The sequence below is a fragment of the Jaculus jaculus genome, chromosome 12 (genome assembly GCF_020740685.1).
Source record: "Jaculus jaculus isolate mJacJac1 chromosome 12, mJacJac1.mat.Y.cur, whole genome shotgun sequence".
NCBI lineage: Eukaryota > Metazoa > Chordata > Mammalia > Rodentia > Dipodidae > Jaculus > Jaculus jaculus.
Genome location: NC_059113.1, coordinates 1,923,762 through 1,951,029, shown reverse-complemented (window position 1 = coordinate 1,951,029; position 27,268 = coordinate 1,923,762). Strand labels below are relative to the sequence as shown.

Below are 27,268 nucleotides of genomic sequence, written 5' to 3'. Positions count from 1 at the left end.
AGATACTCTGAAATGGTATTTCTCTTAGTCTCTGAAAAAACAATGCCAACCAATAACTGATTAGTTCACAGGACATGGAGATATTTAGATTCTACCTCCCCCAACATCAGCCACCTTATAAAATAATAAATACTAATATTTTTCTTATAAATAATAGAATACATGTTTTAAAAGTATACATCTCAAATTTTCCCCAAATAAACCACTTTCCAAATTATGAGCTTTTTAATAAACTTACAGCGAAGTACATTAAGCACAAATTATCATTTTGGGCATGTTATTTTCTACAGTATTTTTTGATGCTTCTTCTAGTTGAAAAGCTTTTGGGTCACAGTCTCATGCATTCCATTATATTGTTGTACTTTAAAGTCATGAGTATTTTGCTTTTAAAACTCAAGATTGTGTTCATGGTTATTAACAAGAACATAAATTTTGATATTTTATATTCTATGTAAAAGCTTACTGAATTTTTAATATCATCTTTAAGATATTTAATTGACTTCCAACTGTTCTTGTGTTGACTTTACCAAGCTTGTGTAGCTTGTGCCTTTGGCAGAACCCCCTTTACAGAAGTGGAACTTTACTTCAGGTTTGTGTAAAAAGCAGTTTTTTGTGATCTGCCCTTCTTTCTCATGTTTTGGAGAATTGTGCAACTGTCCATAAGACAGGACAAGGATAAGACAGCCACAAGCTGACAGCAGACAGAAAGGGCAGCTTATAGGAGCCCTGAGTACAGATTTGGTTTCAGGACTGCATTCCCAAGAACGGCATGGGTATGGACTTTTCTTCTCCTTTGAGGATTACTATTTTTCCACCTTAACAGAGATTCTACAACACTGTTCAGGTTCACGGTGTCAAGGTCAGGGCTCTCTTCACTTACTGTGAATACCCACTCTATGAGGCAAGGTGTAAGAAGCACATTAGCGACCATCACTTTAACAGAGAAGATTTCATTTGCCATGAACCAGGAATGCCAGGGACTTCATGTGTTGTAGAATCAGGATCTTAGAGAGGAACAGATGGCACATTCAAATGGGGGTAATTGAGGGGAATTTAATAACAAGACTATTTACAAAGGTGTGTGTAGAGTTGTTTCCATGAAAATCTCCAGGGGAATTGCAGAGCAGGACCAGCAACAGTAGTGGCCTTGATTATTCCCAAGCATGAAGCATCGTGGGAGGAAGCCACCAACAGTACTCAGAAAAGAGTCCTACTCATTAACGAGAGTGGCAGCCTTCAATAGATGGATACAGTCCAGACACATGGGAACCCAGGGGGAATCCACACTTTCTTGCCTTTAGGTCTCTCCATTGTCTTCTGTTTGCCACCAGGGCCAGAATCTAGAAGGTAAGACTGTCCTTTGATCTAGTTGGGAAATGGCAGCTACCTAGAACAGAGAGAGTATAAGAGAGCAGAGAATGTATTCATAGGGGCAGATGGAGACTAGCCAACCACATGTAACATGTCTCTCACTCCTTACCACATTCTAATTAGAAACGCATTATTAACACTTGCCATTTCTGGTGAAGAAAACAAGTTTAGGCAGTCTAGGAACATTTATCAGAAAACACAGGTAATGGGGTAGCACTGAGATAGATGCTTAGGTCTTGATCCAGAGCATATCTTCTCCTACCCAACTCCCAGCAACTCCATTCCTTGAAGCTAAGCGTTAGGGTGAGGAGATAGGAAATGACAAATGTGAGGAACAGTGCAGTGTAAGGTATCCACTGAACTCCAGCCAGGTCTCAGCCTCCAGATAGAGCTTTTCTGAACAGGGCTCTGCCTGACGCCTCTCCTCAACTTTGTGAATTCAGCACTGCTGCTGCTTTACATAGTGAGGAAAGGCCTTAGAGGGTCATCCAGCCAGCAATAGCAGACTCAGGTTGAGTTATGTAGATTCTAGAGTTCTTATTCTTTGTGCATGTATGTGTGCATATGTCTGTATATGTGTGCATGCTCATGTGGTAGCTAGTATGTGAAGATCAGAGGAGAACCTCATGGTCTCAGTCCTTGATTTCCACCTTGTTTGAGATAACGTTTCTCTTGTTGTTGCCCACAGCCAATGCCTGACTAGCTGGCCTGCAAACTTTAGACATCTACTGACTTTGCATCTTACTGCTGTAGTCACATTGGGCTGACACACACATGCATGCATGCACCTGGCTGTACATGGGGATCTGAGTTCTGCTAACCACTTACTCATCTCCCTGAATCCTGAGCTCAAGTCTCTTAATTAAGTTACAAGAATATGAAGAGAGAAAGAAGAGTATAGACTAGGACAAGAACTCCAAATATCTGCTACAATTGGCACTGAATTCTAAGGGTCCTAAATGGTAGTTTTTAAGAAAAAATACAGTCCACTCCCTTCCTGTCTGTTTCTTTCAGTCCTCTTGGCTCTCATGTGTCACGCTAGTGGTTCACATGATGACAGCATGAAAGAAAATACTCAGTTCAGGTAATCTGATTATTTTAAGGATAGCTATATGTATTTGAGAGGCACATTCAAGTTTGAGTTCACTACATCCTTCTCAATGTTCTCTTGTACATTGCTCCTTTAATGTAATAACACATCTAACTTTTCACCTTCACCAAAACCCTGAACACCTTCCTTCAGGATGATATTTCCATTCTATTGAGTAGAATCCTCATTGAGTGATTAAAAAGGAATCAGTCTATATCATTCTAAATGCAGTATCACCCTTTGTAGGATAATTGCAGCATTCCCTTGAGATCACAGAGGACTCATGTCGGGCACCAGCACAGTGTCATTTGCAGTTGAGTAATTGGATCCTGTTCTCCACCCTGTTGTTGGGCACAAAATGGCACCTCAGTAAATGGTGTCTGAGTGACCAAGTGCAAATTGGGACTTCTGTAAGTTCTCTTTGTGAAAGGAGCTTGCGACTTGCTTTGAACACATTGAGAAGTGGATCCCTCAGATCTTCTAGACTCTCTGTTGTTGCAAAGGCCAGGTAAGGCTGAGATGGCTTGACTTCTTTTTGGTTTCCTTTGATATCTCACTGGATGTAAGTCCTGCTGTTCTTCAAATGTCAACCTGACTTGGAGTCAATTCTTTGATTTACTGTACCATGGGGTTTGCTGATACTGAGCCAGGCACATTTAGATTTTCCATGTTTCTATTTCCATGATCTCTTCTAAAAGACATGGGTCAAAAGGGCCTCAAGGATAACTTTAACCTAAATAGTATTTTCAACCAAAAAGACTATATTTTCAAATTCTGAATTGCTTTGGCCACCTAGCTAAAATGTTTTGGAGTGTGTCTGTGTCATCAGCAACGATAGAAAGCCACAGGGGCTGGCAAAGGCTTCTTGAATCAAAGGCCCATACATGAAGATTCCTTAAGGTCAGATGACATAAAGTGTCCAAAGGTATGTGCACAGCTTGCTCTGACAAAAGAAAAGCATGAAGCTACTCTTCAAGGCTCTCACTGCTCCTGCAATGTCTTTCTGTCACTGATTCAGACACATTCTAAATCTTTTTCTTTGGGCAATTTTCATTTGATGCTTAGCTTTTTCTTCAGCCAGCCAACTTCCTAAGAGAACTCAACCCTCTTGATACTGCCTGAGTGCTGAGGTTTTCATATGGAGTGGGTTGTTTTCTCTGCCAGCCACCTTGCATCTTGAACTGACATTCCCCTCTGCCCCTTGCTCCCACGTCATCAGTTATATCAATGTCTGTAGCAGCTGTGGTTTCCTCTGACTGAAAAGTCTCCATGTTTACCTCTAAAATGTCATCTGTTCACCTCTCTCAGCATTCAGTTTGTTTCCAGCTTCCCTTGAATGCATTCTGAATAAACAATGCACAAAAGACAGCTCACACACAGCAGAGCAACTGGAGGCATGGCATCTCCAGCTCACCCGACCATTCTTCCTGCAAGAGTGTGGCATCGCCATTTAAACACATTTCTGGGGCTGGAGAGGTGACTTAGCAGTTAAGCGCTTGCCTGTGAAGCCTAAGGACCCTGGTTTGAGGCTCGGTTCCCCAGGATCTACATTAGCCAGATGCACAAGGGGGTACATGCATCTGGAGTTCGTTTGCAGTGGCTGGAAGCCCTGGTGCCCCCATTCTCATTTTCTCTCTCTCTCTCTGTCTCTGTCTCTCTCAAATAAATAAATAAATAATAAATTTAAACACATTTCTGGCACAGTACATGCTGGCTTCCTATTTGAAAATGGCAAGAACATTTGTAGTGGTTGCCAGGCCAAGAGGGTAGAGAGATTAGACAAACAGGGTGTGGAGTGATCACTCTGCATTGTTTTCCCTTTGTCCCCATTGTCAAGTCGAACATCACCCTGGCAAAAAGCCAACGATTATCCTTTTCTATCCACAATACTACTATCAGTTCTTTTCATGGCATCATTATACTTTGATTAAATGATTAAGTTTCCCTCTAGTCTTTCAAGGTCCATATTTTCCATCATTTGGATTTTAGCATGTGATTTGGTCAGTAGAAAAGGGGTTAATTAGTCTGCTTATCTGAATATGTTTCTGTAGAAATTTAGTAAAAGATGGAAATAGTGATGCCATGTTATGAGCCTTAAGGAAAACTGAGGTTGTTAAGGTCCCTGAAAAAAGCTACAGTATAATGTTGAAGAGTTTTTAAAGGACTTGCTTGAGATTTTACTGTAAATTATTCTAAGCCTAATGAAACTTGAAAAAGTTAACAAATTATGTGAAAAAAAACAAAGTGGGATTGTTGTTGTTTTGACATGTGCATGTCTATGTGTGTATATGTGTTTCCATGCATGTGCATGTGGAGGCCAGAGGTCAATGGTGAGTGTCTTCCTAAATCACTCTCCAGTTTATTTAGTGAGCCAGGGTTTCTCGTTGAACCTGTAGCTCACTGATTCAGTGGGTGTAACTGGTCAATGAGACCCAGGGACTTTCTGGTCGCTGTCTCCCAAGTGCTGTGATTTCACGTGGGAACCCTCATGCCTGATGTTCACACTGCCTGGGGTCCAAACTCAAGTTCTCGTGCTGTTATGGCAAGCGCTTCACCCACTGAACTATCTTCCCTGCCCCCCAAAACATTTTGTGAAATAAGAATTATCACACAAATATGAGGTATTTTCAGGCAATAAACATACCAAAATTTTTCCAAAATGTTATCACCTCAAATTTCAATTCAGTCTTTTCTGTAATTAGAATAACTACATAGGCCAATTTCTAATTTTGAAGCATTGAATTAACTTATTAAACTGATATCAGTTCTTCATGGCCATTAGGGCATGGTTTTGAATTATTTTTCTAGTGGCTAATGGATGAGTAATGCAGATATGTTCCCACTGTGTGGTCTGTGATCGTCTTTAGGGTCCATTTCTCATGGTCATCCAGGGCTGATGGCTTACTCTGTGGCTGAGAGCAGGGTGAGGGCTCATGACCATTTCCTCACTCACCTAGCACCTCAACTTCAGAGAAATAACTAACCACAGACATGATCGCTAGTGAGTAAAGTTTTGATCCTGGTAATCTTAGTCTTAACCTCTGAGATCAAAGGAGTTGGAAATGATCCTGTTTTAAAAGCTTATGCATGCCATCAAAGTCGCCCTGTCCTTTTCATCAATACACTTCAAATGATAACGCATTCGTCTGCTTTTAATTGCCACAATCACAGCCAGCATCGTGTTGCTGTTGCTGCACAATAAAGCTTTCCTGAAAGAAAATGCTGAGGGGCTGCAGAGATGAATCAGCAGGTGAAGGTGCTTGCTTGCAAAGCCTGATGACACAGGTTTGATTTCCAACTATACACATGAAGCCAGATGTACAAAGTAGTGCACGGGTCAAGTTTGATGGCAGTGGCCTGAGTTCCTGGAGTGCCATTATCTCTCTCTCTCTCTCTCTCAATAAATAAATAAATAAATATTTTCTAAAAAGAATACACTAAGTGGTAATGAGTTATTCTTTACAACTGTAAGCTAACTATTGCTTTAGTAGTACAAATAGGAAACTGATTCATTGTGTTCTGTTGTTTGTTTTCAGCACATTTCCCAGTGACACACAATAGATACAGGACAACACATAAGGTAAGACTGGAGGCTGAGCATACAGCTCAGGGATAAGCACTTGCCCAGTATATGTGAGGTCCTCAATTCAATCCTTCAAGCTGCAAAGAACAGGCTTGTGAGACAAGGCTGTAGTTACAGAGACTACCATTTTGGCCATTGTGCTATGCTGCTCCCTGGCCCATTCACCTTGAAGTACTCCAGTTGGCAACAAGAAACAACCAGATTAATACCTTCTCTCTCCTTCTTTTCCTTGATTCTCACAACTATAAGCAATCATAGTTCAACTCATATGTTATGCCACTCAGAAACTTTGCCAGTCACTCACCCAAAGAATAATTATGGCTTATATCTCAGTATTCTCATGTTTGTCTAGTAGTTCTTTTTGGAGGACATTGTATTAGCTACTTTTTTTTTTTTTTTTGCTGTGACAAGCGTCAAGACCAAAGTAACTTAAGGAAGGAAGCATTTATCTGAGCTAACAGTTGAAGGAGACACAAGCAGTCATGGGAGAGATGGCATGATGCCCAGAGCATGAAACAGGTAGTCAAACTTCATCTGCACTCAGGAAACAGACGGCAATGAATGATTGTGCCAAGCAAAGTCCCCCTTTCTATTAAGTCCAGAATCCCAACCCATGAGTGGTTGCTTCCCCAAAGTTACCATGGAGTCTCCTGACCTCAGTTAAGGAAATTTAGAAATTCCCTCAGAGATGTCCCCAGAGGTTTGTCTCCTAGGTGACTCAAGATCCTGTCAAGTTGACAATCGAGATGAATGACACAGACACCATACTCAGCCAGATGTCTATTTACTCCTCTCTCCTTACTGCTAGGTTAACTATGCCATGGTCACATCTGCATTAGAGTCTGCCCAGCGACTGTATAGATCTCAATGCTGATTGATTTTTAAATTAAAAATTTAGAGTAGAAAGAAAATTATGTAGTTTTAATTTTTAATTAAAATATAAAAAAACTTATATAGTTGAATATTCCTGAATTATAATCCATAAAGTCTTCACTGGACATTTTTTAATAGTGAGCTGGTATAAAACTTAAGGTGGGAGCTGCAAAAACCTGAACTTTTGATTTAATAGGGGCCCTGGAGAAAAAAAATACCTTTTCTGTTTCTAGTAAAGGTATATTCATAATGTGCCTGACACTTTATTAACAGATATTCCTTACATCTTTCCAATCAGCAGTCTGGTTATAAATTGACATCATTGTGCCATGTAGATAAGAACTAAGACTGTCTTCATCTGTTTTAGGATGTCATTGTCTTGTGGAGAAGAAGCATGCATGTTTCTCCCCTAGCCTCCCTTCAGCACAGCTGGTGCAAACATGGGGGATGGCCAAGGTTTCTGTTGAATGTTGTGGGCATGTTTTGGCCATAGGCAACCACAGGAGTGGGACTTCTCAGCAATCCATTATTATCACCGCACAGCTGGACATGACTAACACCTCATAAGGGGATCGGCAACCAAGTCCAGTAGCAGACCCTTCATGAACAGAAGATGTGGTTTACAAACATGCATGTAGTTGGCAATTACCTGATCTTGGATTTCTTAGCGGACCCTTCATGAACCGAAGATGTGGTTTATATCCATGTATGTAGTTGGCAGTTACCTGATCTTTGATTTCTTCATTTTCTGCACTTATTCCAGTAGCAAGACACGTCAGCCAAACATTAGAAATATATACTGAACCTAATCATGTTCGAAAACTATAATCTGTCTAGTCTATATCTCTTACTTGGTCTTGTTTTATTAGACCATATCCTATTACATTGCCTTTTATGCTTCATCTCCATCTTACAACTGCTAGTAGGATGGGAACTTGAGATTGTAAGTCAAATCTTCTCACTCCTATGTCCTGCCTTCCATGTGTTGCCATTGCATAGGATAAACTCAGAAATCACTACTATAGCCACACAAGAGCTGACCCTGGCTATCCCTTCAAACTCTCTCCTCCCCACACCACTCAAGAGGTTCTGGCTTATGTGATGTTTCTTGAACATGTCACACACACACATATATTTGGCCCTTGCCCATGGACTTTGTCTGCAATGCTTTTGTTCCACATATTCATGATATAATGACCTGCCTAAGTTGTCAAACATGTCAAAACATTATACCTCCTAGTCACATACTTTCTTGGCTGGCTAATCATTCTCCATAGGACTTTCATGTATTTGTGTACTATATATATTCCACAGCATATAAACTCTCTGAAAACAAGGACTGTCTTGTTCATTATTATATTCCTAGCAAATAAATATGGGCATATAGCAAATAATCAATGAGTATTTGTTAAAGAATGAAAATCAATTTACTCCTCAATCTATGATACAAGTTCTAAGTAGCATTTCTACTTGGTGCTGTCATGTCTTAAGTCTTTGATTAAATTACTTATATAGAGGTGGAATATGAGATCATCTAGATGAGCTGCAGGAACACAGCAATAGAAAGGAAGCAACTGAGAACAACAAAGGTCACTTTAACATAGTGTCCTTATAGATTTCAACTATTTAGGATGTGAATACTGTATGAAATGATATTAAGATTTACTAAAATTTTCCCAACATGACTCAGGTAAATACTAAGATTAAATATTTACACCATTTTATGCCACATATGAATGTCACAGATCTAAGGTGATGATTTAGATTTGGGAGCTTTAACAAAGTTAGTCAAATTTGCAATCATCTAAGAAAATGCAGGAGGGAAAGGATGATACCAACATGTGATTTTTACATAAAAATATGCCCATATCTTATAATTTTTAAAAAATTAAAAAGAAAATGCTGTCTGAGGATAGGCAGTTGGGCAAGATTTATGGAAGGAGGTAAACAATGCAGAAAGGAATTCATTGTGTTTAAAAAAATATTTGTATCTATTTATATATTGAGAGGGAGAGACAGAGAAAGAAGCAGAAAGGAAGGGAGTGAGTATGGGTGCCAGGAACTCCTGCCACTTCAAATGAGCTCCAGATGCATGTGTCACTCTGTGCATCTGGGTTCACATGGGTACTGAACCCAGACTGGCCTACTCTGTGAGTAAGTGCCTCCAGCTGGGGAGCCGCCTCGCCAGCCCATTGTGATTTTCACATGTGTCGCACTTAAAGTGTGCTTAAGACTGCAAGCATCACTGACTTTGAATTAGGGTGTTTGGCTACATTTAAACTCCACATGTAATGATTTGTATGAAAGCAGTGTCCACTGATAAAGCCTGGGCTCACACAGTTCAACTCTTTATTTTGAACAGCTCCATTGCAATGCATGTTCACTGATTTCCTAAAGGAACCTATTTGGTATGCTTATCATATCATGTACTCACAATGTCATCTATTTTGAAAGCACAGCTCAAATGTAAGTTGACAGCATCCCACTGTGCTGACCCTTGTGATGGTGCTGAAAATAGCAGGCAATTCACTGAAATACCACAAGATGCATTTTGTACTGTGGATTTGATAATGGGTTGTAGTCGTTACTACAGGAGAAGCAGAGTTATACAATTTTGGAGTGAGGAGACATTTGCATGGCATCTCACTGATTCTCACTTTTTTTTTTTTTTTTTTACTAGAAACTAATTCCTTTTCAGAATACTGGTTAACCATGTTCATGAGCAAATAGCTGGGTGGTGCAGGTGGAACTGCAATGTGGTCCTCTGATTGTTAGTCCAGAGGGTTGATTTTCTGGAGGGGGAATAGTGTTATTGCAAGGATAATTCATATGCAGAATTTAGGCCCTCATAACCTTTACCTACTGGTATTATGGTATAATATCTTGTATCCCATAGCCAAAGGGACTTCCAAGATATAATTAAGGTTATTAATCAGCTTGCATCAACATAGGGGAATTATTCTAGTTTATGTAGTTATGCCAGTATATTCACATGTGACTTTAAAGAGAGGAGAAAAATCAAACACAAAAAGCTCAATAACTGCAGAAGGCCTAGAGATGCGGGATTATCAGGCCAGAGGACATGGGGACCCACTAGAAACTTTATTCAAGAGCCACTAGACACTTCAGTCCCACTACCACATGCAGGTAAGTTCCATTAACAAATAACAGAGTGCAGACGTAGATCTCCTCACATTATTCAGTAAAGAATCCAGCTTCATAATATCTTGACTTCAGAATTCAGCTGAGATATGGAAATTGAAATAATAAACAGGTCTTGTTTTAAGCCTCTGCTTTTGTGGAAATAAAAATCTAATGTAGAAAATTTGCTAACATGCTTCTCCATTCCTTCTGTAACACTGGCTTCCATGAACAGGGAAATATTTATGCATATATTCACTCACATGACCATTCACTCACTGCACCTGTACAGTGACAAGGAACCGTCAATCGATGTCAAGTGTCCTTCAGCTCTTTCCAGCAGCCTCCAGTAGGATGGATCTCATATGTCCTTATACTTGTCACCTTTCTCTTTCTCTCTGGTGTCTCTTGCTATTTCCACTGAGCCACTGATGTCCTGTACATCATAAGATGGTTCGTCAAAGCTTAGGTTCTCAGGAGCAGGAGCTGGGCTTCTTCAGCCTGGGGATAATAAGAGTGATCTCCTTATCTGTGCCCCACTTGAGGGTCTTGGTCTCTAAAGCAATTCTTCTCCAAGGTTTCTTCATGCATACTTTCTCCTTTTGGTTTAGATCCTCATGAAGACTCTTTGCCTTCTACTTGGTATCAGCTCTTCCTGGAAGAACAATGAAAACTACTTTATGGGATATGAAATAGAAACTGCATAGTCCTTTTTCCTTCTTTTCTTATCTTGTTCTTACATTGGACCTTTACTCAATAGAATATATTTTCTCCTGATTACAAAACAAAAAGTTTCATCCACACATTCCAAGAAAAGCTGGTGAAGGCATGTGCATATACAAAACACAGGTAGGTGTGTGTGTGTGTGTGTGTAAACATAAGTAGGGGCCGGCACAATTACTGCTTTTGAATCTATGAATGCAAGTCATCATGTGGTTATGATAACTCAGATAACTTGTACAAACCCTCTCGGCGTGCTTTTTGGTGACAAACTAGTAGGCTAAACTACCCCTGAAAGTGCACTTATTTCTACCTAGGCATCATCAGAACCTGTGACTAGTACCTTGTGTGCTAAAGGATATTTGAGGGGGCTGGAGAGATGGCTTAGTGGTTAAGCGCTTGCCTGTGAAGCCTAAGGACCCTGGTTCGAGGCTTGGTTCCCCAGGTCCCACGTTAGCCAGATGCACAAGGGGGCACACGCGTCTGGAGTTCGTTTGCAGAGGCTGGAAGCCCTGGTGCGCCCATTCTCTCTCTCCCTCTATCTGTCTTTCTCTCTGTGTCTGTCGCTCTCAAACTATATATATTTATTTATTTATTTAAAGGATATTTGAGGGAAAGGGCTCGTCTTAGGTGACCCAAGAACAAATCCTTATAAAACTGAGGCAATAGGAGATACACATATACACAGTGGAGAAAAACTGAAGAAGGCAAGATGCCCTTGGAAACAGAGTAGCAAAGAATGCCTCCAGCCATCGGACCCTCTGAAGTACAGACCCTCTAAGCTACTGTGGAGGGAGTAAGTCCTACTGAAAGCTTGATCAGACTTGTAGTCTCAAAAACTATGAGAAAATACAATTGTGTTTTAAGCCAAGCTTGTGGCGAATTGTTAAGAGCAGCCACAGGAAACTAATACAGACAATAGGTCCTTAGAGTGTAAAATTGTGTAAAATATACACCCATATACATTCAAGATATTTGTTTGTAGACAGAGGTGTTCTGCTGGATGCAATATTGCAGACACTATCAAAAGTTAAATATTTGGTCAATCCAAGTGTGGTGCCACACACCTTTAGCCCCAGTCCTTGGGAGGCTGAAGTAGGAGAATGGTCATGATTTCAAGGCCAGCCTGGGGCTACAGAGTGAGTTTCAGTTTAGTTAGCCTGGGTTAGAGTGAGACAGTGCCTTGAACTTTTTTAAAAGAATATATTCAAAGTATTTATCAATGAGCTAGTTTCTCTTTTAAAAGTGGCAATGTTCTGAGGTGCATTGCTAGTTTGTTTTGTTGAAAGCTTACTCTGAGCAAATGAAGTCAGCACATCAGAATCCATGGGAGAGAGGGAAACCACAGAGAACATTAACTAGCAAGACTAATAGCAACACACAGCACTTACCATGCATCTAACATGTTCTAAGTGGTTTTCACATGGTGTGCGCAGCCCTTACAGCATCCTCATGAGGTTGGAACTTTTGATATCATAGTATCCAGGAAATACAGAGGCATGAAGAGCTTTCAGGACTTGCTCAAGAAGTGATAAGTGGCAGAGATGACATCCAAAGTCCGTATTCCTTTGGCTGCCACTTACCTTGAATGAGGAGAGGAAAAGAATCACATCTCAGAAGACAAGCAGTCAGCTGGAGAAACATTAAATTGCTTTTAAGCTACTAAGAAATTTTACCAAAAACTCTACCAAGCCAGGTGTGGTGGTCGCACTTTTAATCCTGGAGGGAGTTTCAAGTCAGTCTGTGCTAGAGTGAAACCCTGCCTCAAAAAAAAAAAAAAAAAAAAAAAAAAAAAAAAAAAATTAAGATTAAAATAAAAAACTTAGTACTGAAAGGGAGTCAAGCATCTTTGTTTGGCAGTTAAGGTTACTGTGCCACTCAAAAGGCAGAAACATGTGCTTTCTGCAACTTGCACTTGCCAGAGATCAAAGGATGACCTGACTCCTTATCTCTTGCCTAAAGGAGATCTGTTTTTCCACAAACAACCTGAGCCCCTCCTGGGAGGGAGGTCTCCTTTCCTAATCCTGACATTATGCCTGGTCACCTTTAGTTCCCAGAACTTGGCTTCATGGCTAGCCTTTTCCTGAGACAACCCAAAACTGGCTCACCTGAGCAGAAAGGTAGGGTCCATCACCATAAGTTTATAAATACTTTTGCGATGGGAGGGCATGTTCTCTGGACTGCCTGACACTGGTGAGCCCCCAAGTTCTGGTGCGGTGTCCTTGTCTGGGGCGGCTGGGCTGAGGCTGGGGAGAAGCCCCGACCCTGCTCCCAGGCAGGCTCTACCTGCCCTGCCCTCCACGTGCGGGGGCTTGTCGTCCTCTGTTCCCCTCCTCTTTAACTCATTTTTTATGTTTTATTCTGGGCCTAATAAGTATTCCCCCCCACTCTCCACACATATATAATTTCCTTAATAATATATTCTCTCAATAAATATAATAATTTAATAATTATCCTTCTCGATTTGACTTGCCCAATTCTTTGCATAAATGCAAATGCAACCCCAGGGTCTTGGGATCAAGGGCTCTATGCCTGGACCCCTAATACTCTGTTTTCCAACAGTGTGATGATTTGCTTTTATCTAGAACAAGTTCTGTGGGAAAGTGGGGCTGGAGGCCAATTATTATTAGATCTTGCAATAGTAAAAACTTTTTCCAACTATCCATTTTGCTCTTACAAGGCAGTCACTGGTGGAGAAATGAAGAGAGAGGGGGAACATCAGTGTTTATGTTTTATATTCTCTTTTTTCCTTTATACTATTTTTTTTCTCTTTTTTCCTTTTTTTAAGTAGTTCTCACTCTGTAGTCTCAGGTTGCCCTCAAACTGGCAGCGATCCTTCTGCCTCTGCTTCCAGAGTGCGTTCATAAAGGCTTGTGCCACCCTGCCTGGCTCTCTTTTCTAACTTCATAGTTAAGGTGTTCCCAGGCACTGTTATTCTCATCTTTACCCAGCTTCATCTCTGGCAGCCAAGAATCTGTGTTTGAAAAGCACTTGAATGAGCCACACCCAGAAGCACACCAGCTTTTCTGGAAGGTTCTCTAGTCCAGAGGTGAAGGAACAAAGAGCTGTCAGTCTCCCCCCAGCCCTTGATTTGTAGCAACAGTGAATTTTCAGGCTCTGCTGCAGCTCTTGCGGGCAGATGCTTGAAGCCCGGTGCTCTGGGGAGGTGAGAGGAGCAAGAACCTTCTCTGAGGCATCTCTTCTCTACCACATCCACAGATATGAGTCTTTGAACTTTGATGTACTGAACAGTCATGCTTTGTGGGGATTGAGGCTGTGCCAAACAGCTGGCTCCATTATCAGGGAGAGGCCAGGAGAAGAGTCACTTCCCAAGCAAGAACTAAGGATGTGTGGAAAGTATGCCAGCACAGTTAATGGGAATTATGAAGAAATTCGATTTATGTGGCTGCAAAAGAAGAGCAAAGAGGAAATTGAACTTCCAGTGAAGTCTGATAATTAAACTCAAGAGTACTGACAGAGTACAACAGATAAATAACTACTTGCCGGTAATTATTAGGGAGGATGGTAATGGATTAGACAAACTGGTTCGCTTGGTATTTTCAAGGCTGACATTTCAGTTCTATGGGCATCTGGATCTGTGCTAGCAGATTGCTCTCTTTGTTCACACTGAGCCTCGTGTTGCTGAAGGTCAAACGTGCCAGTTCTCCACACACACACTGCATGTCATGTAGCGGAACTCAGTCCGCCACTCAGCACACACGTGGTGTCGGCGTCTGTAAGCATTATCAAGAGTACTGAAGTGCTTTCTCTCAGGGTCCCCAACAGAGAAACATGATACATGTTTCTGTAAGCATTATCAAGAGTATTGAAGTGATTTCTCTCAGGGTCCCCAACAGAGAAATATGGTCATGGGCTAGTTTTAGGCCTCCAGTAGTCAGGGAAGCGAAAGCTTTCACAACTCAATTTGTCACATAAACACTTCATTCCACAAAGGGGAAACAGAGGCAGACAGCCCTTTTCTAAGCTACGCTGTTCTTGGAGGGAAGAAACAAACACTGAAGTCAAGAGAACAAATGCATTGCCTTTCAGGTACAGAGGTCATACGGAGGTGCTCCTTGTTCCTCCTCTTTTGGAGAACAACGTTAGAATACTTCTCAAAGTTGAACTTACATAATAGAATAAAAACCTTTTTCTTTTGCCATTTCCTATATGGTGTATAGACTGGGTGGAGCCCTGGTCCTTAGGCTGGGAATGAAAATGTTGCTCTTTGTCCCTAAGAGCTGATGGCCACTCCTGCAGGTCTCCAGCTTAAGTCATCTGTAATGTCCTGACTCAAACTTCAGATGGTTTGGATTTCACATTGTTGACCCACCCCCAAGCCCCATGTTTTCTTTCTTTCTTTCTTGTTTCTTTAATTAAAAATAAGCCATATCATAATTTATTAATTGGCATAGGGAATAAACTCCCTGTGTTCCGCCATTGAACAAAAATATCAGCTCCACATAAGAAGGCTGTCCACCCTGCCTGGCACTTGAACAGGCTGAAATGAAATGTCTTTTGTTGTAAACACCTAATTTGTTCATTTTGAACTGTCTGAGTAACTAGATCAAAGACTAGTGTCAAATGCCCAAACCAGTGTTTGTCAGCAGTGGACTTTTTATTCTTCTCATTCTAAAGCGACTGAAAGGGAAAAAGAGCTGTACTGTATTTCCACAAAAGCATAGGGAAGCTTGAGTTGGCAGCCTCCTGCGACAGAATGAGCACATGCTACTGAGTACAGGCCATTTGTCTCCTGATTACAACAGACCCCAGGGGAACTGGCATTGGCTTTGAGTTCTGTCTCTTCTCTGAGAGCTCCACCCCAATCCTCACAGCACAGAGCCCTGGGAGGCAGGTCTCCTTTCTATGTGTGTTTTAGTCTCCTTTTTAAATTGAAACGGGACCTCTTGTTTGAAATATGCTGATTTGTGTTGAACAGTAATACATATTTTTTAAGTATTCTCATTTGGAATTCAATAGAGGCCATAATGGATGCATTTCGTGTTCATGTGGATTTCACAAGTATGATAACAGCAGCTATCATAGCGCTTAGGGGAAGCAAACAGAAAGACCTAATAAGGCATCCTGTCCCTGGTATTAATTCTCACTGTGTATTAGCATACTTTGTATTTACTGAAGTTAAGAGAACTCATGTACATTTCTCTTCTATCAAAGAATATTGATTTGAAATGGGGTAGAACATTTCCTTTTATCTTAAAAGTAGAGATAATTTTGATAATGTGTTGAATATTTTCTTCTTAGCTATACCCTTTGCTGAAATTTCTTAAGAATTGTTCAAATATCATTGGAAGGCAAAATTTAGGTGTAGCAAGCAATGGAAACATTGACACATATTTTAATCTAGTTTTGTTTTATTTTCCGAAATATTTCTGACTGTATCCTCTATTGCAGATTACCTAAGTGTTTACCGCATGCTCATCCCTGTCTTTTCCTAAGTATAGATTTACTTTCTTTTCCTCCTTCCCAGCTATTTTTCTAACAGAAAAAAAAAAAAAAAGCAGCAGCCACAGCAAGTTGTCATCTGTCAGCTCGTTTTCCATTAGGTTTCACTGCTGGGAAATGCTGGAACAAAGGCATCCAGAGCGTTACTGAATGGAGATCAGCATTTAGCCCTACTGGAGAGGCTGTAATCATTCTGTCTAGGGTGAAAATGCACGCTTTTCAGTGCTGGTTGGAGATTTTGTATTTATTTCCAGAATGTATGCTTAGCCCATGCAATCATGTGAGTGTTATTGCTGGGTCCTCGCATGGCCTGACACTTTCTGTGGTCGAATAGAAGAAATAAAGTGTGACCTGTCAAGCCTTAGTTGGTTTGAAATAGTCCCACAGATGCTTTTAAAACACAGACTCCAAGTCATGTCAACATCAATTTCTAAAACATATTTTTATCAGGGATTGAGTTCCTGCCCTGTCTGGCTAGATATGCATATGGGGAGGCAATCTCACCCCGCTGACTTGTGACTAGGGAATCATTCTCAGGAATTAAGTGGTGGAATGGAACAAACCAAGAAAAGACACTGGGTATCCTTAGCACTCGTGATGGGATGGGACTGGCAGGGCAGTTATCTGGATCACACTATGCAAATCACCCATGTGTCAATCAACTGAGCATGTCTATTAGCCAAGAAAATGCTGTGGTACCATTTTCCATTCTGCTTTCTCCACACAGTTCAGGTAATTATATTTTGTATTTCTAAGTCTGTAGATCAGTTTTCCTGTGAGCTCATTTGTTTTGAAATTACTAAGCAATATAATTTAATTCATCACATGAGAATAAAAAAACAAACAAACAAGGAGTCCTGCTTTTAGACTGGAAGCCCTGTTGAGTCACTTGTGAAATGTGACCTGTGTATATTAGCTTGCTCAGAGTTTTCTTTGAGTTTCTTTCTTCCCCTGAAACGATTTGCTACTAATGATGCTTCCTCAAAATTAAAGGGATTCAGACAAGAATTACTAAGAACAAGAAACTGTTAAATATGGAGCATCCAAGATAAAATTTGAAACAGGAGGAAGGTTCCAATGCCTTTAAAAAAAGACAGCTTCTTAGCATAAACACAAATTTTATCCCCTTCCACTTTCACTGTAGACACAGCCTAAGCAAAGGATCTCTCTGCAGGTGCCCAACAGGTGGATTGTTCACAGCAGGTTGGACTAAGGTCACCAATTGTGTGCTGTTTTCGTTGTTGTTGTTTAGGCTACACATATTTGACCTCCTATTGTTATTATCTTACTTAATAAATACACTCCTAATTAACCCAATATGAACATGAGGATGAGAATGTAATTTTTCTGGAAAGAATTTCAATGCTGAGGAAAAATGTCATACAGCTATTTTATTTAAAACAAAACAAATAAACAAGTTTCTCTAAAATTAGGTAGACTAAACACTAAAAAAGTAATAAAAAAACAGTAAACTTTAAATCATTAATCATAAAGTAACTAGAGGCGAGAGCTGATGTGTGACGGGAGTTGTTTTGTATTTCTTTACTGACACTCATCTGGGTCTTCCAATGAACCAGCTACTATACTAAGTGTTTTAGAAATACATACCCTTTTAATCCTCAGACCTAATCTGTGTGACAGCTAATATCTCATTTGGAAATGTGAAAACTGAGGAATAGAGGAGCTACACTGTTGCTTAAAAGTTATATAGGTGAGATTAGGCATCTGGGTACTCTGTCCAGAATTCATTATTCCACCCTCACTGTGCTACCCTTTGGCCATCGTGAACTGTGTGAGTTTCCAATTGGCTCATCTGCTTGCAGGAATGAGGAAAGGATTACACAAGACACTAAGGAGAATCAACCCTAAGTCCAACCCTAAGGTGTGGGTCAGGTAAACTAAAATGCTCACATAATCTGTGTTGATCACTTTCTTTTTAGCTAGCTTTACCTTATTTTGTTTACTCTCATGATTCTGTTGGATAACTGAACTTCTACTCTATACACAATGACTCAGCATACTCATTTACCATCAAGTTGTAGAATAGCACAGATGTGTATCGGATTGTTGACAAGGCCAAGGTTATCTACAAAAATGAAAATCAGATGGATTAGATGATTTATCAGATTCTTTCTAGCCCTAATGTTCTGTGGCCACATATGTGTTTAGCTTTTGAGTGGCCTCATTAAGGTAACTTTGTTTTATGACCACAGATGCACATATCCTTGACCTCAGTTATCTTTTTCAGAATTGGAAAACAGAGCAATGGAGCAGTTAAGTGGGAATTAACTACCACTACTGGCAATGCAGCTCCTTAACAAGTCATCTTATATGAAGGAACAAGTCTCTCCTTGCTGGTTTTTAAATGAGAGGGCATTTTATGTGTGAGGAAATGCTCAGAACTTAACGAATGCAAGTCAGTAAAATTCACTAGATATATACATCTACATATCCCATGCCTACATTACACCATGTGTCAGCTCTGTAGTCCCAGAAAAGCCCTCTGGAGTCCCTTTTGGGTCCTTCCTCTCCTAACCCTGTAGGCAATCATTTTTCTGATTTGTGTCCCTATAGATTAGATTTCCAGTATACACATGTGCTTTGAAATTGCCAAGTAACAGAATGCAATACAGCACATCAGAGCAACAAATAGCTTTGTTTTTGGAATTGAAATCTTGAGTCCAATTTATATAATTCTTGGATTAGTACAACTGTATAAAACATAATGTAGTAGCCAAATAATTCCATGATGACTTCATCAACTGTTGAAATGTTCATTCTTAAAATATTTACCAGGTGTGGTGGTGCCTGCCTTTAATCCCAACACTCAGGAGGAAGAGGTACGAGAATTGCCGTGAGTTCAAGGCCACCCTGAAACTGCAGAGTGAACTCCAGGTCAGCCTGGACTAGAGTGAAACTCTACCTTAAAAAACCAAAAAGAAAAAAAAAAAATATATCCTCTGGGAGATGAAATGATCAATCAAGAGAACATTTATCTGGACCTTATTCCATTTTCGTGCCCTCAGTGTTCTTTCCCCATCCCATTTTTTGCTAAAATTTCTACATTCTGAAGACCTGCCTCAAATACTATCCTCTCAAAACTTTCTCTACCCTAATCATCATCTGTTTTTAACACATCTCTTTCTTGGTACATATTTAGCTGATCACATGTTTTTCTGCCTGAGTTACATATCCATCAGAGGTACTGACTTTGCCACTGCAGAGTACTTGGGAATAAAAGATCATGGTCAAAGTAACTACTATACTGTATGAGGCATAGACTGAATATTAACTAATGTATAAAGTGTATCTATAAATTTTTATGTGAATGGAGAAGTATCAATAATTCCCATATATCAATTATGTGCTGTCTTGTAGTGGCTAGTGCACAGCCACGTTTGTCAAGATAATTTTGAAGAATTATCTTAAGTCTAAGAAGTTATGAAAAATGTTGATGTGAGCATCATACGTTTTATTCTTTGCTGAAGAATTTGTTTGATCATAAATAATCTTTCTAAAAGAAGTCTAATCTTTACTATCTTATTTAATGACCCAAAAATCTGTACTGAATCAGAAGTAGAAATGTTAAAGTAATTACACTGGAAAGTCAATTTAATGAATGTCCAATATGTGAAAGCATTATTTCTGTAATCTTTTTTATTGCCCAATTTATCATTTTTATTGTTAATTTACTTATGCTATATAGTTCTAGGATGAATTATAATCTCTATTCCCCTCCCCCAGTTTTTCAAGAATGATCTGTTAGAAATCCACGAAAGGCTTTTATTTAAATACCTTTCTTATACTAGTTACAGTGAATCTATTTGTGACTTATGTGCTTTGAATAATTTCCCTAGAGTCTTCTCTTAATTATATCATACATGTGTTTAAACAAGCATTTGCTTTCTGGCAGTACAAATCCTTTCAAGTTCGTCATGGTGGCCATGAGCCAGAGTGTGCTGTTCATGATGAACTTCTAAGTGCAGATTTCTGAGTAGGGGCTTTGTCTACTGTAAATAGTGTAAATGTATCTTGCACACAGCAGGAGGAGGATACACTATGACTGACACAGGTCAGCACATGACTGGCTATCCCACCTCTATTTTAAAGGGAAAACAACAAATAAAAAATGACATTTGTTATCATCCCAAGGAAAGAGATTTATTCTATTAGAATATGCAGACAAAAAGTGTAATAAGAATGGAATATCTGTGGCTAGAGAAATTGCTTAGTGGTTAATGCCTTTGTTGGCAAAGCCAAAGGACCCAGGTTTTACTCCCCAATGCCCATGTAAAACCAGATGTACAAAGTGATGAATGTGTCTGGAGTTTGTTTGCAGTGGCTAGAGGCCCTGGTATGCCCATTCTCTCTCCCTTGCTCTAAATAAATATCTGAACAAATAAATACTAAAAAAGAATGGAATATCTGGTTAAAATAAAATATATAATTGAACTTCAGTTCCTCTTAAGACTTTCTTGAATGATTTTGACTTAAACTTTAGCATGTTGCAGATGTTGCAAAAGCCTTCATTCAAAACTTTGCATAAGTATTCTAGAAATATGTTGTGGTAGTTTGAATGGATGCCCTCCAATAGATACAGGAGTTTATTAAAGTTTGTAGTTTAGATCTTCAGCCACCTGGTTGGAGAAGGTGTCACTGGGCAGATCCTAGGGTCCAGCCTTAAGATTTGGGAATGGATTTGGAATTCCAGTCTAAAGATGTGCAAAGTGCTTGAGCTTTGCCTGGGGTTCCTGAAGTGTACTTGTTTGCTTGTGGTGGTGGCTTTTGCCTTCTGTTTCTCTGTTTGGTCCTGTGAAAGGGGGGCAACTTCTTCTACCATTATGGATCTTACCCTGGATATGTAAGCTTTAAATAAATCCCTTCCTCCTCCCATAAACTATGTCTGGTCTGGAAATTCATCCCAGCAACATACATCTGTGCATTACATATAGTTACATCATTTTAAAATCATACTCCCAACGTGGAAAAATGCCTTGGCAGTGAAAGGTGCTTTCTTGCAATGCTTAATGGCCTTGGTTCAATTCCACGCACAAAGTGTTGCATACTCCTGGAGCTTGTTTGCAATGGCAGGAAGCCCTGGTGTTCCTATGCTCACTTCCTATCCGTCTCTGTCAATCTACCTCTCTCAACTAAATTACTTCTTTTTTAATATTTAAAATTTAAAAACATATCAACCATTCCAGGAAGGGAAGGGAAGGGACAAACTAGTCGAAGGTCAGTTGTGAGCAGGGCTGAGCACAATAGGGAGACAGGGCTGAGTGCAGAGGTTAAGTGCCAGGGCTAGACACTGTCCCAGGGTGGCTGCCAAGGAGAGGACAAACCAGCAGATGGTCAGCTTCAAGGACGACAGCATGTCATTAAGAGATGGAGTGGTGCATGGAGGTTACACACCAGAGCCAGACACTATTTTAAGGAAGCTTCCAGGAAAGGGACAAACTTATATTACTTTCACATCCACTCCAAAACATTATCTGAAGAAGGGCTGTAGCAGAGGACAGCTGTGTACCTGACCCAGGCTGCCAGGAAAAGCTTGGAGCTGTTCTCACTCCAAAAAGCCAAATAGCAAATCAGACTAGAAGAAAAGTTTCTATCATGGACACCAAGAAAGCAAGGCTTCCCAAAGTCTTACCCCAATTTGACAGGAGGTGGCACACACAAAGTAGATCCTGCTCAGGCTCAAGTGCACCTAAAGGCATAGAAAACAACTTCAACTACTAAAGGGCAAAACAATAGTTTTCGCTATTCTTTTATTACCCCCCTCCCCATTCCTTTATTGTACGTAAAGTGACCAGTGTATGTACTCAAGCATGCTACACTTTTCTTTTTCTTTTGAAACTAAATGCCCAGTGTTTGGTTTGACATCAAATGGAGATGATATGGGGAAAAGCACTGTTTCTGTGAACATACCCCCTCTCTCCATTAATGGCATGCTCTTACAGCTCTTATCTTTATATTCCAGTAAGTTATCTTGCTCCCATTGTTTCAACAACAACAACAAAGCCCAACAGCATAAAAGTTGGATAATTTTAATGTGCTTCATTTATTACTCTAAAACCAAGGACAATTTTATAACTTTTTTTGTATGTAGGTGTTACATGTAGGGTAATCTGTCTTTAAGTAGGGATATATTACTCTAAAAAATGAATCTTAGTTTCCCTTCAAGTCAAGCATCTTCTTGTTTAAATAAACTTCTTTTTTAAAATGAAAAATAAATTAAATCAAAATCACATTGTATAACACTCTTCTACTTTGAATGTGAACTAAATACCTAGAGAGAAAATATCATGGTTATTCAAACATTGTGCAGTGCTCTTAAGCCTATTAAATTGAGGTAGACTAAGAATGATAGATTGTCCTGAGAAAAAGGAAACTTTCAAAGTAAGCTACAGAGTAAAACATTAAAAAATAACTTAATCTTAGGGATGATTTGAGCTTGCTTGGTTTAGAGAATTTTTTTTTTTTTAATCCAGGAAACCGATGTGACAATAGAGAATATATTGATTCAAGATTGGGGTTCAGGAGAGGTCTCCCAAACTTATGAACCCCTGTTCAGGGACCTTATTGTATTTGTAGAAAAGAATTGTTAAAATGACTTAAGAAGGCTAAATTATGATCATTGAATTTATTTAAGGAAAAAAATAATTTGTGATGTTTATTTAAGAAAAATGAATATCTGGGAAGAGGCTGGAGCAGATTCCTAAGCTGGTGGAAGACAGAATCTAGAAGCTCATATGGAGAGACTTGGAAGAGACACGAACTCATATGGGAGGCACAGCATCCATTCTAAGCCTCTACACTGAAGAAAGTTAAGAAATTAAGTGACTTAATGATGCTTTAAGGAAGAATAGCAGAGGAAAAGTATCAAAGCAGAGAGTGGGGAATTCAGATGAGAAATGGGTAGTAAGGAGAGTTGCACTCATGGTTACTTTGAGTTGAGAGAAATTACACAAGTAGCAGACCCAGGGTTTCCAGGAAAATACCCACATGGTACATCCAGAGTTTACACACAGAAGGAAACACACGTGTGGTAGACTCGGAGATCAGAGAAAAGTCACACGTGTAATCAAAGTGGGATGTTACCCCAAAGCATGACACAGGTGAAGGACAGAATAGGGAAACACCAGGCCAGGGGAAGTCCGCTCTGGGCAGACTTACAGAACAGATGGAAGAGGTCACTGGGCAGAAAGAACTGAGAACAACAAGGACAAACCTTCACAGTCGATTAAAAATTGGTTTTGTCTTCAGAAACAGGTATTAAAGGGGGAAGGACGACCTGATTGTTTCGCAGATTTGAGGGGTTGACCCAAAGGCCAGCCCACCTAGGCAGTGCGCTACCCTGGCGAGGCAGCAGGGGCCTGCAGCCATTGTGGATGAAACTGGATCTGCCAAGACTTTGGCATAGCTTAGTTCTCTCTTTGGACTGGACTAGAGCTCAGATGCCTGCCTGGCCTGGAATTTCTTGGACAACAGGCTGGTCCCTGGCGGTAGGTGGCACTGCATCTAAGGCAGTAGGATGGACGACCACAGCTACCACAGGAGGCGCCAAACCTGGAGGCAGGAGAAAGGGGGACACCACAGGGATGTAAGGCGAGAGGAGGGCTCTGCCACTTCTAGCCACCTACATCCACACCCAAGAGACTGCCACACCAGGACCCATTTTCACAGCAGGCTGTGTGCGGCCCTCTGTTACTGTCCTCTGATAGTATTGCATTACGTGCATTTTAACAGGAGGCTCTGACCCAATAGAAATCATTTCCCTGGCTGCTCAGTCGGGGCTTCATGGGAAGCAAAATATTAAAAACTCTTTTTTCAAAAAAGCATCATCGGGCTGGAGAGATGGCTCAGTGGTTAAGCGCTTGCCTGTGAAGCCTAAGGACCCCGGTTCAAGGCTCGGTTCCCCAGGTCCCACGTAGCCAGATGCACAAGGGGGTGCACGTGTCTGGAGTTCGTTTGCAGAGGCTGGAAGCCCTGGCGCGCCCATTCTCTCTCTCTCCCTCTATCTGTCTTTCTCTCTGTCTGTCACTCTCAAAATAAATAAAAAATGAACAAAATATTAAAAAAAAATAAAAATAAAAATAAAAAAGCATCATCATAACACTAGAATTAAATTATGCTCTTATTTATTGAAATTCAAGGTGTTGGTCTTGGATAACCCACTCATCTCTCCACTTCCTTTGCCTGTAGAAACAATAGTTTTTGTTACAGAATAAACTCACTGTATAACCAATCATGTCATCTTCAGAAAAGATCTTATGACTATTAAAAATGATTTGGTGTCTGAACTTGTTTCACTGAATAGAAATGCTAAAGTTAAATCCCCGAGAATGGAATTTGCCACATTGATCTCTCTTCCCTCCTCTTTTTCCCTTCCATTTTCCTTTTTCTTGTTTTTTTTTTTTTTTTTACTTTTTTTTCTCTTTACTCTTTACTCTTATCAAGGTAAATGATAAGCCACTTAGTTTGATGTTTTTTGTTTGTTTGTGTGTGTGTGTTTTAAAGCACAGATTTGGTAGCATAGCACATAGGACATAGCCAGATTCCTTGCTCGAACACTTCTAGTCCTAACTTACATTGATCAGCTAGTTCGAGGTGGATGTTTCACATATACAGGAAGCCCAATAGCACCATGATGTGCATGTAGATTAAGGCACTTTAGGCCATCTTGTAACTCTACCATCAATAGACAATGTAAAAAACAAACCCGTCGATTTTGAATTAGATTCCTACTTGGAAAGGTGATGTTGCAAGGAAATGATTTCTTTCTCTGCATACCCTTTTTCTTTTTCCAACGTATCTACTAACTTGAAGGCACTTACGGCTTTTGAGTGTGAGGAGAACGGAGCATGTGGAACCTCATTGTCTGAGTTGGGCTTTGACAGCCACCAGCAGGGGATGGCTCATCCATCCAAGTGCATGCAGACCCTTAGATTTAATTGTTGTTTATGTTTTTGGCACTCTGTCCAAATGGGGAACTCAAAACAGTGACCAGTTTAGATTATTCTAGAGATTTAAAGTCAGTACCTTCCCCAGGCTCATTTACTCTTGGCTGGGACAAATAAGAGATTCTTAGGCACTGGTTTACAGTCCTGGTGGACGCCTATAGAGCTAATAAGTCCAGAAACACCACTTGGATGGAAATGGATGATTATCATATGATTCCTTTTTCTATCCTTTCTGCAGTCTCATATATAAAAATAAAAAATTCATGGGGCTTAGACATCCCTTTATTGTATCAAATTAAATTGGATTTAATGCCTGGCTGTGTGTCATCAGCTCAGACCCATTTGTACAAGCTGTGGAGTGCCACGCTGGTACAGATGAATGAATAGCTTTCTCATTACTTCACCCCCATTCTGCTGTCTCTTTTCCTGTCCTTTGTATTATAATGGAGGACAGCTGTGGCAGTGAAGTGAATGTTAAGTAACCCCAGTGCCTCAGCAGATTGTGACTTTAATCCCTGCAAATACCACTAAAATCAAAATTTAATTACACTCAGAGTAGCTCTGTTAATGCCTGAAAAATATTTAACAATTAGTGGCTGGCTTAATTAAGCAAACGGCGTTTCTCGAAGCCACCTGAAAAGTCCTCCCCAGCCCTTCCCCCCTCTATTTTTTTTTTTTAATTCCATAGACTAATTAGTCTGATATAAGCTCACAGCTCTTCATTTATTGTTACTGAGTCTGCTGTTTAGCCCATCAAACTCTGAGTTTAACAGCTTGTAGTAGAAGGGAAGTTGTAAAAAGAAAAAAAAATTAAGTTGACTGCACATATCTACTTTCATAATAATAATAATAAATCCTTCGAATAAACCACTAATCATTCATGGCCATTTCTTCATTCATATATTCTTCTATACATATGAGAATGGTGGCATCTCAGTCACAGGGTTAGTTACAGAGATTCAGGAAAGCCATGTTACAAGGAACAAGTCACTGCTATGCAAGTACTATCTGCCATACAGACTAGAAAGGGCTGTTTACATTTAAACTTAGAAAGAAAGCACAAAGGAATGGCACATCCTTCTGACTGTAAACTGAACAAGCCAAGAAATAAAAGCAAAATACATGAGAAAAGCTGCTAAAATTTAAATTTAAATTTAGATCCTTTCTGATTGACATTGTGATACCTCTTGACCTCCTTGGTTCATGTTTGTTCACTTATCCAAGGTTTAAATATTGTATTAATGGGATGAAATGGTTTGCTGGCTGACAGAGATATAAAACTTGTGTTTTTGTGTTAACATCCAGGGAATATTTTTAAATGGTACAAAAGAACAGATCACATCATCCAATTATCAAACTTTACTTTCTAATTGAATACATAGTGGTTTTGCCACCAAATAAGTGAGAAAATAAAGAACAGTAAAATTTATAACATATGCCACTTATTCAGTAAACCAGGGACAAAAAAAAATCCTCAGGAATCAGAAAATAACAAAAAATAAAAATAAAAGTAAAAATTACCCTGGAGGATGAAAACATGTTTCAGAGCTATCAAGTTCCTTGAAGACCACTAAGTCCAATTTCATACATCCCTAAAAAAGAGATAACTACAAATCAGAGACTAAGGGCTGTACGAGGAGCTATGATTCAACATCAGCCTTAGAGAAAACTCCATTCCAGCCTTGTTTCTTTTATCTGACATTGTGCACAGTTAGAGCAAGATGGCTTTGGTTTTGCAAATCACAGAAGCCACATAACACAGGCTGAAGGAGGGTGTCTGGAGGCTTAGTGAACAGATACTGGGAACTATGCAAATGCATAATAACATTTGTAAACTGCTAAGAATAGTTAGTGTGGAAAACAGATGCTGCAGCTACCTTCTTTTTGCTGGGACAAAACACCCAAACAACCAGAACATAAATAGCTTAAGAAAAGAAAGTGTTTCTTTAAGGCTTACAGTTTTGACAGGAAGCTTCATTGTGCCAGGTAAACTGGCTCACTTCTTTGTTCATCCACAGTAGAGAGACGATAGTCAGCATGAGATGGCTCTGAACACTAGACTCC

The 27,268-nt window shown here is 39.9% G+C and overlaps 1 non-coding gene across 1 annotated transcript; it reads left to right on the top strand.

Moving 5' to 3' along the window:
- Nucleotides 1-4,475: 4,475 nt before the first annotated feature.
- LOC123453934 lies at nt 4,476-4,601 on the top strand. Its single transcript, XR_006633100.1, has one exon. It is a non-coding gene; the product is annotated as a small nucleolar RNA SNORA33 (small nucleolar RNA).
- Nucleotides 4,602-27,268: the final 22,667 nt, after the last annotated feature.